Source organism: Canis lupus, chromosome 3 (genome assembly GCF_048164855.1).
Source record: "Canis lupus baileyi chromosome 3, mCanLup2.hap1, whole genome shotgun sequence".
NCBI lineage: Eukaryota > Metazoa > Chordata > Mammalia > Carnivora > Canidae > Canis > Canis lupus.
Genome location: NC_132840.1, coordinates 50,263,900 through 50,280,358, shown reverse-complemented (window position 1 = coordinate 50,280,358; position 16,459 = coordinate 50,263,900). Strand labels below are relative to the sequence as shown.

The 16,459-nt window shown below is 38.5% G+C and overlaps 1 long non-coding RNA gene and 1 pseudogene across 2 annotated transcripts; one reads left to right on the top strand and one right to left on the bottom strand.

Annotated features, from left to right (window-relative positions):
* Positions 1-1,478: 1,478 nt before the first annotated feature.
* LOC140624936 (uncharacterized) lies at positions 1,479-12,770 on the bottom strand. 2 transcript variants are annotated; one of them, XR_012024363.1, is made up of 4 exons: positions 12,665-12,770; positions 7,444-7,541; positions 3,328-3,472; positions 1,479-2,096 (listed from the first exon to the last, which is right to left on the bottom strand). It is a non-coding gene; the product is annotated as an uncharacterized lncRNA (long non-coding RNA). The 2 variants fall into 2 exon arrangements; XR_012024362.1 differs by lacking the exon at positions 12,665-12,770 and having other exon boundaries at positions 7,444-7,835.
* A 2,153-nt stretch (positions 12,771-14,923) lies between these two features.
* Positions 14,924-15,835, top strand: LOC140625838 (small ribosomal subunit protein eS6-like; annotated as a pseudogene).
* The last annotated feature ends 624 nt before the right edge of the window (positions 15,836-16,459 follow it).

The window sequence follows — 16,459 nt, the reverse complement described above, 5'->3', positions numbered from 1 at the left end:
AAATCTGCTCCTCATGAGCTTCATCACCCAGGGAAGGCTGATTCTTGTCCCAGGAGAGGAGCCTAGAACTTGATCCCACACCCAGACAAAGTGTGTCACAGACTCACACCTCACATCTACCCTCCATAGGGCACATTCACTTTTCCCTAAAAATCATTTGCTCTCCCCTAGGAGGCTGACATCCTCCTCCTCTTTCTCTATTAAGATGATATTGTTGAATAACAAAAATTTAACCAAGTACATTTTAAAGATCTAAATGGCCTTACTAAGCAATTCATGAATTGGGCAGCATTGCACCTAGAAGGAGAGGGGAGCTCCAAATGGCTACAGATAGGGAGAGGTTTTCAAAGGCAGGACAAGGGGGTCATAAACAGAAAACGATTATTTCATTATTTCAATAATTATTTCATTATTTCGTCAAAATTGTTTTAGCAAGTAGATTAGCTCATCTCTCTTTGAGGCAAAGGGGAGGGCCATGTGACAGATTGCCTCTTTGATGGTGATCAGAAAAATACTGATTGACTGGTTAAGACTAGATTTCTGGGGGGTTGAAACTGCAGGTAGGTGAGGTATTAAGTCTTGGTTTACCGACTAGGAGCCTTAAGCGACACTATTTGGGGGCATATGGCTTTGTTTCTAACAATATTAATAAATAATAATATAATAATAGTAATAAATATATTAATAAATAATATAAATAATAATATTAAGAACGTCTTTTTTCTTAAGCTACCCAGGGAAATTACTTATTTCTCCCTGGAATCTCTCACATATATATCTTAGTAAACTTCTATTTGCTTTTCTCTTGTTAATTTGTGTTTTATTCAATGGTCTCAGCTAAGAACTCATAAGGGTGGAGGGAAATTATTTTTCCCACCCAACGAAAATAATACATCCCCTAGCCAGGACATTGCCAAAGGAAGTCTTCAGTCACCATTATTGTACAAAGGGTTCCCTGGAAGTGCCAGGATACTGAGAATCCAGAAGAGGAAGGAAGCAGAGTGGGCAACTGTGCTAGAAGGGGAGAGAAAGACAGAAGACAATTCACCTACCAGATCAACATGACTCAAGCGCAACCATGCATGGTATTTCTTTTCGGGCTTCCTATTTGATATTCTTATCAAAAATAAATTAAAAAAATTTTTTTTATTTATTTATGATAGTCACAGAGAGAGAGAGAGAGAGAGAGAGAGAGAGAGAGAGGCAGAGACATAGGCAGAGGGAGAAGCAGGCTCCATACACTGGGAGCCCGACGTGGGACTCGATCCCGGGTCTCCAGGATCGTGCCCTGGGCCAAAGGCAGGCGCTAAACCACTGCGCCACCCAGGGTTCCCTCTTATCAAAAATAAATTAAAAACTCAGAGTACCTCAGACTTCTTTTATATAAAATATTGTCTATCAATATTTACAACGAATAAAACATCAAATCCAATAAATGAATGCAAAGCCCATCATTTTTCTAGCTTTATTCCATAATGTGTCTATGACCAAGATTGCTTCTGCTTATTAGGCACATTCCATGGTACACGGCCTAGCATTATATCACTATTGACTCTTAAATTTACATACAATAGTACTTTAATATCTTTTCATTTATCTCATCTGAGCTCCACGGTTCTGTTGTGAGATAAGAGAGAAAATTTGATTACCCTCTTTTTTCAGCTAACATGCCCAGAGTAGATCTTCAATAATTATTTATTGAATAGATAAAAAATGAAGAAATTGCAGTTCAGTGTGTGTGCACATGTGCATGTGTGTGCTTTGCCCCAGGTCACACTGGGCATGAAAAACAGAATCCATATTTTCTGGTATCAAGCCAGGTATTTTGCCTGCAATGACAGTCTTTCCTGAGCCTCTACCAGCCAATCCTCCTGGTGAAGGATCAAAGTGAGCCCCAGATCTGACTGGGGCCAGTCCCAAGGTGAAAATTTCAGGAATCACACAAAGGAGCAAGTACATTCTTTCACAACTCTAGTTCGAAGTCATATCTTGGGTGAGGCTTGTGACATAATTGATGACTTTCAAACAGATCACCAGGCAGAAAAGAGAGAGGACAGGATAAGTCTCCACTCTGGAGAGCTGGATCTCTTGATCTTCTGGAAGACAATACTTTTAATTTTCATCAGTGCAAGACTATGTTCCAAACCAGAAGGGGTTTGTCTAATTCATCATGCTCCCTGGCCACACAATGGGACCCCTGACAAGCAGAACATTGGGGAGTGAGAGAAATGAACATCACGAATGCTCATGAATTGCAAATGCTTCTTCCTTAAAGGATGGTCTCTTGCTTGGGACCATCTGCTTGATATAACTGGATCCAGGTCCTCGGGCTAGAAACATCTGCCACTTTAATAATTTTACCTCTTAATTAAAGCACAACCATAAGGGGGCCAAGCATAGCTATGACCCCGGACATATCAGACGTTAGCCACACAGAGTGGAGAATTCATTTGCCTCGGTTTGGCATGAATGAGATCACATAGGTGTGTAGTTCACCCAATGTGTGGGGTCCCTACTGAGATAAAACAAATCCTGGCAAATGAGTACCCTTTCCCCATTGACTTTGTGTATCATTTCAAAAATACTTTATCTTCAGATTTAATTGCTCTTGCACTGGTGGGGCCTCCTGACCAGTTGTCTTTATGCTGCTCTGCCCTGCAGCATCTTGGTCAAGTAGTTAATGACCTATAAATAAACACTTTAATACACTAGGGGAGATGCTATTTAAGGGAACTCTGCACAAAACCTTTTGTACCACAAGAGTTCTTTTATAATGCAAATAGTCACCCTTTAATTGATCTATTTTGTAAGTTCAGGCTTTCATATCAGTTTCACATGCATCATCACAGAAATAATGTGTGGAAATACTCCAGTGCATACACAGTAAAGCACTAAATAAATGCTAGGTGACACTGTTATGTCTCACTTTGGGATGCACCCACATTATCTTGAACTTAGGTCAAATTGTAAGCATACCACAGAGATTCTGGGTATACATCTGTCTACCCCCACCTCATTAGTCTGTGGTCTCTCTAAATGCTAGACACTTACATTGCTTATATTTTGTTTCTCCTTTAGCTGTTTAGTTTTGAGTGCTGTACCTTGGTAGTAGATGCCGTCAAAGTGATTAAGTGAGAAAGAGGACCCAATATTTGTACATCATTCATTCATTCAACAAATACTTATTCAGCATCCCTTTGTGCATTGGGAATGTAGCCATAAGCAAGACAAGGTAATGCCTTTGTAGAGCTTTGTTCAAGTGGAGTAGAGAGAACTAAATATATAAATAAATAGACTGCTCAGTAAAATGCCAGTAATAAACATTACCTGAGAGACAGAATGAAGCAGAGGATGGAGATGGAGAAGGTGTTTCAAGTAGGCTTGATCACGGAACACCTCTCTTAGGAGCTGAAGAGAATGCTGAAGAGTGCCATGGTGGATGTCATGCCAAGAAACAGCAAGTGGAGTTGCCCTGAGATTGAAATGTGTTTGGTATCTTTGGGGAACAGCAAGATGGAACATAATGGATGGGAAAGAAAGGGTAAAAGAGATGATGGTAGGAAACAAGGTTTAAGAGGTAGGTAGGTAGGTGCCAGATTATGTCAAACCTTAAGGGTACCAGGGAAAGGATGAATGCTATGTCCCACTGGACTGTGAAAGAGAAGACTTGCTATATCCCTTTCAGTTCCTTCTCTGGAGGAAAAGAATACAGTTGAATGATTATGAAACCCACAACAGAATTTAAGAGACTCTAAAAAGCCACCAAAACTTTGAAAACTACAAAGGTGTCAATAAAGACCCAGCATCCTCATTTGACAGTTGTAACCTGAATAAATTCTGGTATTTTATATGGTCCAGGCTCAAGGAAATGTCTGGCAATCAAAAATAATTAAAGTCATTCAAATACATACTTAAAGAATTGTAAGGGAGATTAAGTTAATAATGAAAAACTGCTTAAAGCCCCTCCCTTCTACCATTGGCTCACACTCCACCATCGCATTATTTTATGTTCTCCTTCCTAGTTTCCTCAGCTTCTCCCACACATCTCACAAACACCCCAAATTTGCAGGCTCGGCTCTTTGCTCCTTCACCTAAACACCCCAGAAGGTACTCTGCCCCTGTAATGTCTGCAATGGCCAAAAAGACCCAGAAGCTCCACACCCCAATCCTCCTCCCTTCAATACTTCTTGGAGGGTATAGCTCTTCTCCCCTTCTAACTGCTTTCCTCATGGAAATACCTCCTAAAGACTCTGGAACAGAAAATCATTCATTCTACTCCACAAATAAGAAAAGATTGTGCTCAGAATGGGGAAGCAACATGTCTCTTTAATAGAATAAAACTAAGATCCCCCTGTGTTTTCAATACAACACTTTTTCCAGGATGGGTAAAACACAATGTAAGTGCCAGATGCCAGGCATTGACACCTGCACCAACTCGTGTGGTCTCCAATGGAGGAAAACATTCAGGCTTTGAAAAGATGATTTTACATTCCAAATGACACTCAGCTGCCATGTTCAAAGCCTGGAATGGAAGCCATGACTACCAAGGTCTAATCAAGTTCTCTAACACCTGGGCTTCTAATTTCAAGCCTGGTGCTCTCACACTAAGACAAAGGAAGGGATTCACTGTCTTCAAACTCTCAAAGGCAAGACTCCATTTCTCCCCCTGGGGACAGAATTTGAGAGAATAGTATTGATTTTCTATTATCTGCTTTGTGAATCATCCATGTCACACAGCTTATCTGTTTGGGGCTTATTTGTTTCTGTGAATGGGCAATTCAGCCATGGGTACAATATTCAAAGGATATGAATGGGCTAAAGTGAAAAAGCAAGAAATCCTACACACTCCAGTTGTCTAGGTCCCTTCCCTACACAGTTTTCCAGAAGTATTCTGTGCATCTATAAATGATAGATTGATGTATCAGTGATAGACTACTAAGCTGATTTCCATCTTGTGGTTTTACAAAACACAGTGTTTCATATATCTTGTTTTCTATAATAATTTAACTTAGTTCTTATTTCATGTTAGTGCACAAAGAGCTTTCTCATTCTTTGTGAGAGTTAAATAGTGTGCCATTGTGTGGGTGCACCACAACTATTTAACTGGTCCTCTGTTGATGAACATGTATATTACTTCCACGACTTGACTGTTGCAAATCTTGCTGCTACATTTAATTTCACATCATATCTCATATAGGCAACCATATCTAGCATATACCAAGTAATTTACCTAGCTTGGAATTACTGCATCAAGAGTATTTTTTCATTTTAATAAATATTCAATTGGCAAATTGACCAGGGCCTGGACCAATCTACAGAGCAATCAATGAAGTATGAGCAGGTACCAACACTTTTGTCCTGAATTAAAAATCTTACTCCAGGACAGACACCAAATTGCTTTCTTAAACATGCTTAGGGCAATGATTTCATAGTAAGCTTGAGAAAGAGCTAATCATTTTGGAAAATCTACTAAAAAGTAAACATAAATGTGTACACTTTATAAAAATTCGTACTTATGAAGAAAATGACAAGTGTTGTAATATCCAATTTCTAAAGAACTCTCAAAATCTAGGCTTTTAAAAGGACAGAAATTAATAGATGATGTTTCTTTCTGCTAATGAAAGAGGCAGGGTTTCACCTTTGATGAAAACTATAAAGCCACAAATCCAAGAACCTCAACAGGCCCAAGTACAAGAAACATGAACAAAACTATGAAACACATTATAATAAAATTCCTCAAAACCAGTGATAAAGAGAAAATGTTAAAAAGTAGCTGGGGCGGGGTGGGGTGGAGATATATTACCTAAAGAGGAGCAAAGATAAGGCAGATGACAGAATTTTTGTAGGAGATAGTGCAAGTGGGATGACAATGGAGTGACATCTTTAAAGTAATGAGAGAAACTATTACCTTGGAAGTCTATACACAGAATAATCATCTTTCCGAACCAAAGTGAAATGAAAACTTTCGAAGACAGAAAAACTGAAGGAATCCATTCCCAGCTGACTGGTGCTACAGAAAAGTTAAAGTAATTAGGAAATCTTTCAATCAGAAAAAAAAATTCCAGATGGAAAATAGATCTATAAAAGGATGAAGAACACTAGAAATAGTGATGGTGTAGATAATATATAAATATAGAAAATATTTTCTTATCATTTAAATCTTTTTCAAAGATCATTGATGACTTCCATTCTGGGCAAAATGGTGTAGACTTATCTATCCCTGTTTTTTCCCACTAATTAAAATGATAAATACTGGAAATGACGCAAGAGACAGGCAAGGAGAATTCTGACAAGTGGAAAGAAAAAGGCAGATTGTTCAGAACTCCAGAACAGGAGGAACGAGATAGAGGCAGAGTATCAAATGGCCCCTCCTCCCTAAAGCCCTTCACACAACAGAATAAGGCAATTCTAGCATTTCTCAATCCTCAGCCTATAACAGACGATATCCCAGGTTAAGTTCATTTCTTCCCCAGATCAAAAGGGATTCCCAGGGATGACACCAGGAAGGGTAGCCAAACTGGCAGCAGAACTGATCAGAAGCCCCTGGCCCTCTAATAATAAGCTGCAGGGTGGGTACCATTCTTCCCTATTGGGCCTTATATTCATCTTCCTAATCCAGAGACATGGCATAACCAGGGACACCAACAAAGGGGAACCTGCACAACAAATTTCCCAGCCCAAGGAGTGCTCTGCTTCCATGCCAGTTGTAAGATACATCTCCACCACCAAGATTGATGGCTTTGCCATGGGCAGTGGCAAAAAGGGATCCCAACACAATAAGCACCCATGTTAGGAAGAGCTCTCTGTTCCTGTGAATCAGGGTCTTCTGCTTAAATACATTAAGAATGGTCTGGTCTGAGGAAGGTCTTTCCACCCTGTCTGGCAGGAGGGACCCAGGGGAGCCATAGAAGCATTAGATAAACACAATAGACCCAGGTGGCATCACAAAGCATCAGATAAACATAACAGACCCAAGTGGCACCACCAAAATTAAATAGTGATTGGAAGCTTGGCCTACAAAAAATAGGTCAGGATCTATGAGCTAATGTTAAACAGTGTGACTTCTTGACAAAATTTGAAAATTTAGAGAGTTGCTAAACTTAATATTCAACACTTGTCCAGGATAACAACAAAAAATATATTGTCATATCAAGAATCAGGAGAACCACAACTTGAATAAGAAAAGACAATTGATACCAACATGGAGATAAATCACATGTTGGAATAATGTAAACAGGGATTTTTTAAGCAGCTATCATAAAAATGTTTCAACAAACAACCACAAATTCTCTTATAGAAGAAAAAGGGAGTAAGTCTAATCAAAGAAAGAGAAATATTAAAAAAGAAACATGGAAATTATAGAGCTGAAACTTACAATATGATAAAGGATAGAATTATTTAGCTTGAAAACAGAACAAGAGAATTAACATAGTGTGGGTGTACCTGGGTGCCTCAGTCATTTAAGCATCCAACTCTTGATCTCAGCTCAGGTCTTGATCTCAGGATTGTGAGTTCAATCCCCATGTTGGGCATTGCACCTACTTTAAAAAAGAAAGAAAGAAAGAAAGAATTAATACAATCTGAACAGTAGAGAAAATAATAATAGCCTCAGAAACCTGTGGAAGAATAACAGAAGATCCAACATTTGTATCATTGGAGTCCCAAAAGGAGAACAAAAAAAGAGGGGACTGAAAAACTGTTTGAAGAAAAAAAGTGAGTGAAAACTTCACAAATTTGGCAAAAGACATAAGCTCTCAGATTCAAGAAACAAAGCAAACCACAAAAAAGATAAATCCAAAGAAAGTCATGCTAAGACACATTATAATTAAACTTCTGAAAACTAAAGAAAAAAAAAAAAAAGCTTGAGATCAGCCAAAGAGAAATGATGCATTACCTTAGTATCAATTCGAATGTCAGCTGACTCCTTAACTGACATCATAGAGAACAGAAGGAAGTGACATTTTTCAGATACAGAATGAAGAGAACTGCCAACAACAAATTCTACAACCAGCAAAACTACCCACCAGCAGTGAGGGAAATAAAAATGTTCTCAGACAAAGGAAAATTAGCAGAACGTGTTGCTGGAAGACCAACCATTAAAAAGTGGATAAAAGAATTCTGTCAACAGAAAAGAAGTAACAAAAGAAGAAATTTTAAAGTGCCAGGAATGAAGATTTTAAAAAAACAACAAAAATAGAGAAACATGGGTATATGTAACACACTATCCTTCTCATCATGAGTTTCTTTTTTTTTTCATCATGAGTTTCATAAATCATTTTTTAAAAGATTTTATTTATTTATTCATGAGAGTCACAGAAAGAGAGGCAGAGACACAGGCAGAGGGAGAAGTAGGCTCCCTGCAAGGAGCCCAATGTAGGACTTGATCCTGGATCCCAGGATCACGCCTTGAGCTGAATGAAGGCAGATGCTCAATCACTGAGCCACTTAGGGGTCCCTATAAATAATTTTTGATGACCGAAACAAAAATTATAAATCATCTGATATTCAAGATTTTTTAACAGAGAAGGTAAAGGGATTTAGATGAAAATAAATTCTCCATATGTCATTCAAATGTTGAAATGTTGATATCAGTTTATATCAGTAAAAAGTTATATGCAAATTTCAATACCCAGAGAATACACTAAAAAAACTACACATAGATATACAAACACTATAAAGATATCCAAAATAATTGAAATCAGCATCTCAAAGAGATATTTGTATGCATGTTCATTGCAGCATTATTCACAATAGCTAGGACGTGGAAGCAACCCGTGTCCCTCATGAATAAGCAAAATGTGGTATATGCATATGATGGAATATTATCAGTCTTAAAAAGGAAGAAAATTCTAAAAAAAAAAAAAAAAAAAGGAAGAAAATTCTGACAGAGGCTACAACATGGATGAACCTTGAGGACATTATGACAGGTGAAATAAGCTAGTCTTAAAAAGATAAGTACTGTAGGATACCATTTATATGAGATACTCAAAGGAGTCCAATTCATAGAAATAAAAAGTAGAATGATGGTTGTCAGAAGTTGGGGAGAGGGACCAATGAAGAGTTATTGTTTAATAGGTAAGGAGTTTTAGAACTTATAAGATGAAAAAAGTTGTGAAGATGAATGGTAGTGATGATTGTACAACATTGTGAACGTATGTAATACTGCTAAACTGTATACCTTAAAACAGTTAAGATGGTAAATTTTGTTATGTGTATTTTACCTTAAAAAGTTTAGGAAAACACTATAAAAGATTATTGTTTAGACAAGTACAACAATATAATGTGAGGTTGATAATATACGTAAATATATAATGTATAACAAGAAAACTACAGAAGTTGGGAGAAGAGAAACTCAAGTATACAATTGTAAGTTTCTTATACTGTATATGAAGGGCATAATATCAATTTATGTTAGGATATTATAAGTTGAAGATGTATCTTAAAACCCTAAAGCACTGGTATCCCTGGGTGGCGCAGCGGTTTGGCACCTGCCTTTGGCCCAGGGCGCGATCCTGGAGACCCAGGATGGAATCCCACGTCAGGCTCCCGGTGCATGGAGCCTGCTTCTCCCTCTGCCTAGGTCTCTGCCTCTCTCTCTCTCCCTGTGTGACTATCATAAATAAATAAACATTTAAAAAAACCCTAAAGCACTAAAAATGAAACAAAGCTGTAGCATATAAGCCCACGAAGGAAATAAAATCCTGCGATGGTTTTTGATGGGTCAACTTGTTTGAACTATACACCAAGGACAGGAGGAAGAACAGCAGTCATTTTGTGGCATGCACATACCTCTCCCAATGTTCAATAAAACATTGATGGGGTGCTGCATTGAAGGAATTTTGCAGATATAATTGATGTCCCTAATTAGTTGTCTTTAAAAAAAAAGAGATTTTCCTGGTGAGCTTGACTTAATCAGTGGAAACCCCTTAAAAGAAAGCTTAGGTAATTCCTGAGGCAGTTACTGAACAACAGTTCACTCTCTACCTGCTCTCCAATTACTGAATTTTCCTTTCTTAACTGCCTGCAGATGACAGCTTTTACCTATGTTCATGGGGATCTAGGCTACTTATCATTTTCTCTTCTTGACTGCTGGACTCATGGACTCAGACTTACTTAGCCAAGCTCCATAATTATCTAAGCCAGTTCCCTGGCTGGTCCCTAAGACCAGAAAAATACAAGACATCAAGATCAGAAATAAAGAAGTAAAATAGTATTTATTCACAGATTACATGATTGTTTACATAGAAAATCTGATGGAAACCGCAAAAAAGCCACTAGAATTAATTAGTGAGTTTAGCTAAGTTGTAGAACATATGTGACAAATAAATCGATTATATTTTCATATACTGACAACAAATTTTTGGAAATTGAAACTAAATAATAACACTTCTTATAATAGCATTAAAAATGTGAAATACCTAGGGTTAATGCTGATAAACCATATTAAAACTACAAAATATTGAGAGAAAATAAAGAGTATAGAAATAGAGAGATGGGCTTGTTCATGAGTTAGGAGACTCAATTTTGTTAAGATATCAGTTATTCACAAATTTATTTATATACTCAATACAACTCTGGTCAAAACTCCAGCAAGATTTCTATAGAAATTGACAAACTGATTCTAAAGATCATATAGAAACACAAAAGACATAGAAGAGACAAAAGAACATTGAAACAGAACATGAAGTTTGGTGTTAAGCTGATTTCAACACTTATTATAAAACCAGAGTAATCTAGACTGTTTTAGCATCAAGATAGAGAAATAGACCAAAGAAGTAGAATAAAGCATCCAGAAACAAACCCTTGCATATATGGACAACTGATTTTTGACACCAGGGAAATTTAATGAAGAAAAGATTCTTTTCAACAAATGATGCTGGGACACCTGGATACTCACATGCAAAAAGAAAGGAGGTAGGGAGAAAGAAAGGAAGAAACAAATTTGGATCCACATGTCACACTATATAACGAAATTACCTCAAAATGGATTATGGAACTAGATGTAAAACCCAAAACTATGAAACATTTGAAGAAAATATAGAAAATGATTATGACTTTGGGTTTTGCAAAAGTATCCAAAATCATAATCCAGAAAATTCAAAAACTGATCAACTGGGCTTTACCAAAATTAAGCTTCTGCTCTTTAAAATACACTATTAGGAGACTGGAAAGGCAAACTACAGACTAGGAGAAAATATTTAAAATTCTATACAAATATTGACAAGGATACAGAGGAAGGGGAACCCTCTTACACCATTGGTGGGAATGCAAACTGGTGCAGCAAACAGTATGCAGTTTCCTCAGAAGGTTAAAAACAGAACTATTCTACAACCCAGCAATTGCAATACTAGGTTTTACCCAAAGAATGCAAAAATACTGTTTTGAAGGGTCATATGCACCCTGATGTTTATAGTAGCCCTATCAACAGTAGCCGAATTGTGGAAAGAGCCCAAATGTCCACTGACTAATGAATGGATAAAGAGGTTGTGATGTACGTACACAATGGAACATTACTCAGCCATGAAGAAGAATGAAATCTTGCCATTTGCAACAACGTGGATGGAGCTGGAGTGTATCATACTCAGGAGAATAAGTCAGTCAGAGGAAGGCAAATACCATAGGATCGCACTCATATGTGAAATCTAAGAAACAAAATAGATAAACGTAGGGAGGAAAAAAGGGGAGAGGAAAACCATAAACCAGACTCTTAACTATGGAGAATAGAGAGTCAACTTGCAGGGGAGGTTGGTGGGCAGAGGGATTAAATGGGTGATGGGTATTAAAGAGGACACTTGTTGTGATGATCACAGGGTGTTGTATGTAAATAATGAATCACTAAATTCTACTCCTGAAACTAATATTACGCTATAGGTTAACCACCTGGAATTTATATTAAAATCTTGAAACTCCAAAAAAAAGATACACTGATTGAAATCAAGCACATCAAGAAATGTTTGACAAAAAGAAAAAAAGAAAGACATGTTTGACAACCCTCATATGAGGTACTACCACATTAATACTAGAACGTGTAAAAACAAAACAAAACAAAAAACCCCACAACACTCATTTTCCCCCTCCTGTATGGGGAAACACCTAGCTCTTCCTCACTGTGTGTTTCCTCCCTGTGAGTCTTCTTTACTTTACTACTTACACAGAACACTGTGATTCTGACACTTCTGGTCACCAAATGTGAAGTTTGTTCCACACCAAGCAATTCTCTGTGACACCGGCTGGGTGTTCCATGATTAGCTCAATTCTGGCACTGTCTACCCCGAGATAGCATCAGATACCACAGGTTAAGGGCTCAATCCCACAAGACTGCCCCTCAACACACACACACACACACACACACACACACACACACAGCAGACTCCAATCACAATCACTTGTGCTTCTGACCCACCAACTATAGATAGAAGGTTCCAACTACCCCCACCTCAAGTTCGCTTTGTTAAAACATCTCACAGAACTCAGGAAAAGAGTTTACTTACATTTACTCCTTATTATAAAAGAATATGATATAGGATATGGATGAACATCCGGTTGGAAGAGTCGCAAAGGGCAAAGTATGTGAGAAGGGGCCTGAGTTCCCATGCCCTCTTTGGGTGTCCGCTCTCCCAGCACCTGCCACTCTCCCAGCACCCGGAAGTTCTCCAAACCTTACACTTTGGGGATTTTGTAGAGGCTTCCTCACATAGGTATGATCAATCACTCATTCCATTTGCAGCCCTTCTCTCTTCTCAAGACACTGGGGGTGGGACAGAAACTCCAAGCTTCTGACATAGCTTGATCTTCCTGGTGACCAGCTCTCATCCAAGAACTATCTGGGAGTCCGCCCAGAGTTGCCTCATTAGAACAAAAGATGCTCCAATCGCCCAGGAAATTGCAAGGATTTCAGGAGCTCTGTGCCAGGGACAGAGGTCAAAGACCAATAGTAGAACAAGACATTCTTCTAGCGTTTGTTTGTTTTTTTTTTTTTGTATGCAAGTGTTTTATTTAAAAAGAGCTTAAAAATAAAAAGAGCGTAATAATATATGCTATAACACAAGAAAACACAATATGTGATACAATAATAAAATAATATCTAGATTTAATTATTGTATTTGGGTCAGCATAGTATAGTAGAAAATTTTGCAATTAGCATATCTTGGGTTTCGATGTGACACTCACTAGTTAGACTTAAGTAGGATTGCCAGAAAAAGAAATGCAGGACACCCAGTTAAACTTTTATTTTCAGATGAATAACATTTTTTTCCTTCAGTGTTAAGTATATCCAACTATTGCATGGGACTTACACTTACTAAAACTTATTCATTATTGATCTGATATTTATTTTTTTTAAGATTTTATTTATTCATTCATGAGAGACACAAAGAGAGAGAGGCAGAGACACAGGCAGAGGGAGAAGCAGGCTCCATGCAGGGAATCTGATGCAGGACTCAATCCCGGGACTTGATCCAGGGACTCCAGAATCACACCCTGAGCGGAAGGCAGATGCTCAACCACTGAGCCACCCAGGCGTCCTTTTTTCTGACATTTAAATTTAACTGGGCTTTTTGTAATTTGTTTGCTAAATCTGACAACCCTATATTTAAGTCAACTTACCTTCTCTGATCAGATTTCCGCTGAGAAATGTATAGAATTGTTGAATCCTTATACACCTGAACTAATATAACACTATGTTAATTCAACTTGAGTTTTAAAAAAAGAAAGATAATATAAAACTTTTTAATTTTGAGTTTTCAAGATACTATATTGTCTCATATGCTGCTGTATCGGGAGTAAAGTGTCCTAGAAAATCTGAAGTCACAGCTGCTCACAGAGTGTCTCCTGTGGTCTCCCGGGATAGCACATCATTTCACAGACAGGAAACCAGCACCCAGTGTTCTTATCACTTAGGAAGTCACAAAGGATTTAGGATCCCTCTGCCAGGAGCCAGGGACAGAGAGCATTATATATTTTCTGCAGTCTCACAGAATGGCTAACACTGAAGATCAACCAAATGATGGCAAGAATGTGGAGGAACTTGAACTCTCATGCATTGCTGGTGGAGACATAAAATCACTTTGCACACAGTCTGGCAGTTTCTTAACAAGTTGAACTTACACTGGCCAAAGGAGTCAGTCATTTTATTCTTATGAATTTGTCCAAGAGAAAGGGAAACATATGTTTATTCAAAGACTTGTACGCAAATGTCCATAGCAGCTTAATTTGTAATAGTCCCAAAATGGAAACAACAGTAATGTCCCCTAACAATCATTAATGGATGAACAAAATGTGTTAGCCATACAATGGAATACTCGCCCGCAATGAAAAGAAATGAACCATGGGTACACTCGACAAAGATATTTTTAAATACTTTCTAAAGTGTACAATGAGATAGATGAAATTAATTTCAAAAATTATATTTAACCCAATATATCTAAAATATTCTCATTTCAACATATAATAAATATACATATTATATATACATATATATATAAACACTGTGGTTAAAGTCAATATAAATTAATTATAACTAAGTTGAAAATTCACTTCCTTGTCACACTAGCCACATTTCAAGTGCTCAATAGCCCCCAGGGGCTGACGGCTACTGTAAGGAGAGTGCAGGTCTAGTCCACTCAAGAATAGTCTAAAGTTTCTCTGTGGTTGGTATTTATGCAAAAACCAAAGGTCAACTTAATCCTTCAAATACTTGCAACCCACCTACAACAAATGACTGGAGCTTCCTTACAAAGCAGCAAAAAAGGAGATAGTCTTCTCTTTTCTCCTCTCCATGACTTAACACTTCATTTTTAGAGATACCAGTGGTATGGTGAGAACAGCTGGATGTGTTCAATTGGTCCTAGTCCTTTAGAACCATCCATTCTCCCTCATCCCTCTAAGCCTCCAAGTTCCCTGAAAACGGTCATTTATTTTTGCAATGTCAGGTTCCCCCAGCCTTCCCACCTCTCATTCTAAGAGGGGTGCAAAAATATCTACAAAAAAAATATCTCCGGGGGTCTCTTTTTCGTGGCGCCTCCGAGGCGGTAGGCCGCTTCAGGATGAAGCTGAGCATCTCTTCCCAGCTACTGGCTGCCAGGAACTCATTGAAGTGGATGATGAGCGCAAACTGCGTACCTTCCATGAGAAGCGTGTGGCCGCAGAAGTTGCTGCCGATGCTCTGGGCGAGGAATGGAAGGGTTACGTGGTGCGCATCAGCGGTGGCAATGACAAGGCTTCCCCATGAAGCGGGGTGTCTTGACCCACGGCCGCGTCCACCTGCTGCTGAGTAAGGGGCATTCCTGCTGCCGACCCAGGAGGACTGGAGAGAGGAGGCGCAGATCTGTTCGGGGTTGCACTGTGGATGCCAATCTCAGTGTTCTCGATTTGGTTATTGTGAAAAAAGGGGAGAAGGATATTCCTGGACTCACGGATACTACTGTGCCTCGTCGCCTGGGGCCCAAAAGGGCCAGCAGAATCCGAAAGCTTTTGAATCTGTCAAAAGAAGACGATGTCCGCCAGTATGTTGTGAGAAAGCCCCTAAACAAGGAAGGTAAGAAACCTAGAACCAAAGCACCCAAGATTCAGCGTCTTGTTACTCCACGTGTCCTCCAACACAAACGTCGGCGTATTGCTTTGAAGAAACAGCGTACTAAGAAAAATAAGGAAGAGGCTGCAGAATATGCTAAACTTTTGGCCAAGAGAATGAAGGAGGCCAAAGAAGAACGCCAGGAACAGATTGCCAAGAGACGGAGGCTGTCCTCTCTGAGAGCTTCTACCTATAAGTCTGAGTCCAGTCAAAAATGAGATTTTCTAAGAGTGACAAAATAAATAAGATCAGACACCAAAAAAAAAAAAAGAAAAGAAAAGAAATCCCCGGGCACCTGGATGGGATGGCTCAGTCAGTTAAGCTTCTGCCTTTGGCTCAGGTCATGATCCTAGGGTCTTGGGATTGAGCCCCAAGTCAGGCTCTGCACTCAGCACAGAGTCTGCTTGCCCCTCTGTCCCTCCCCTACTCATGCTCTCTCTCTCTTACTTGCTCTTTTGCTCTCAAATAATAAATAAAACCTTTTAAAAATCTCATAACTTCAAAAATGCTTCCTCTTGCAAACCCTGTTTTATTGTCTTCACTATGGATGTCTAGAACCTCCTCCCACCTAAAGGGCAGACTATATAAATGGTTATGGGAGAAAAAGAGCAAAGTCAATTTTTAAAAATAAAGTTTTACAACAACAGACTTTTTTCTTGCAGAATCAGAAGTATGAGTGACTCCCTGGAGAAATCCAGTGAATAGGGGTCAATGTAAGATAATCCATTAAAACTCAGAGTGCATGGATTAAAATCTGAACCTTGATGTTGAGAGTTTTACTAATTTCTTTAGTTTGTGTCAGATGTACTCATAAGATTACATTGTTATATGTACAATGACAAGGGCTTTTTCCCTCTTGTTTTTCCCTAATTAAAAAAAAAAGTTTCT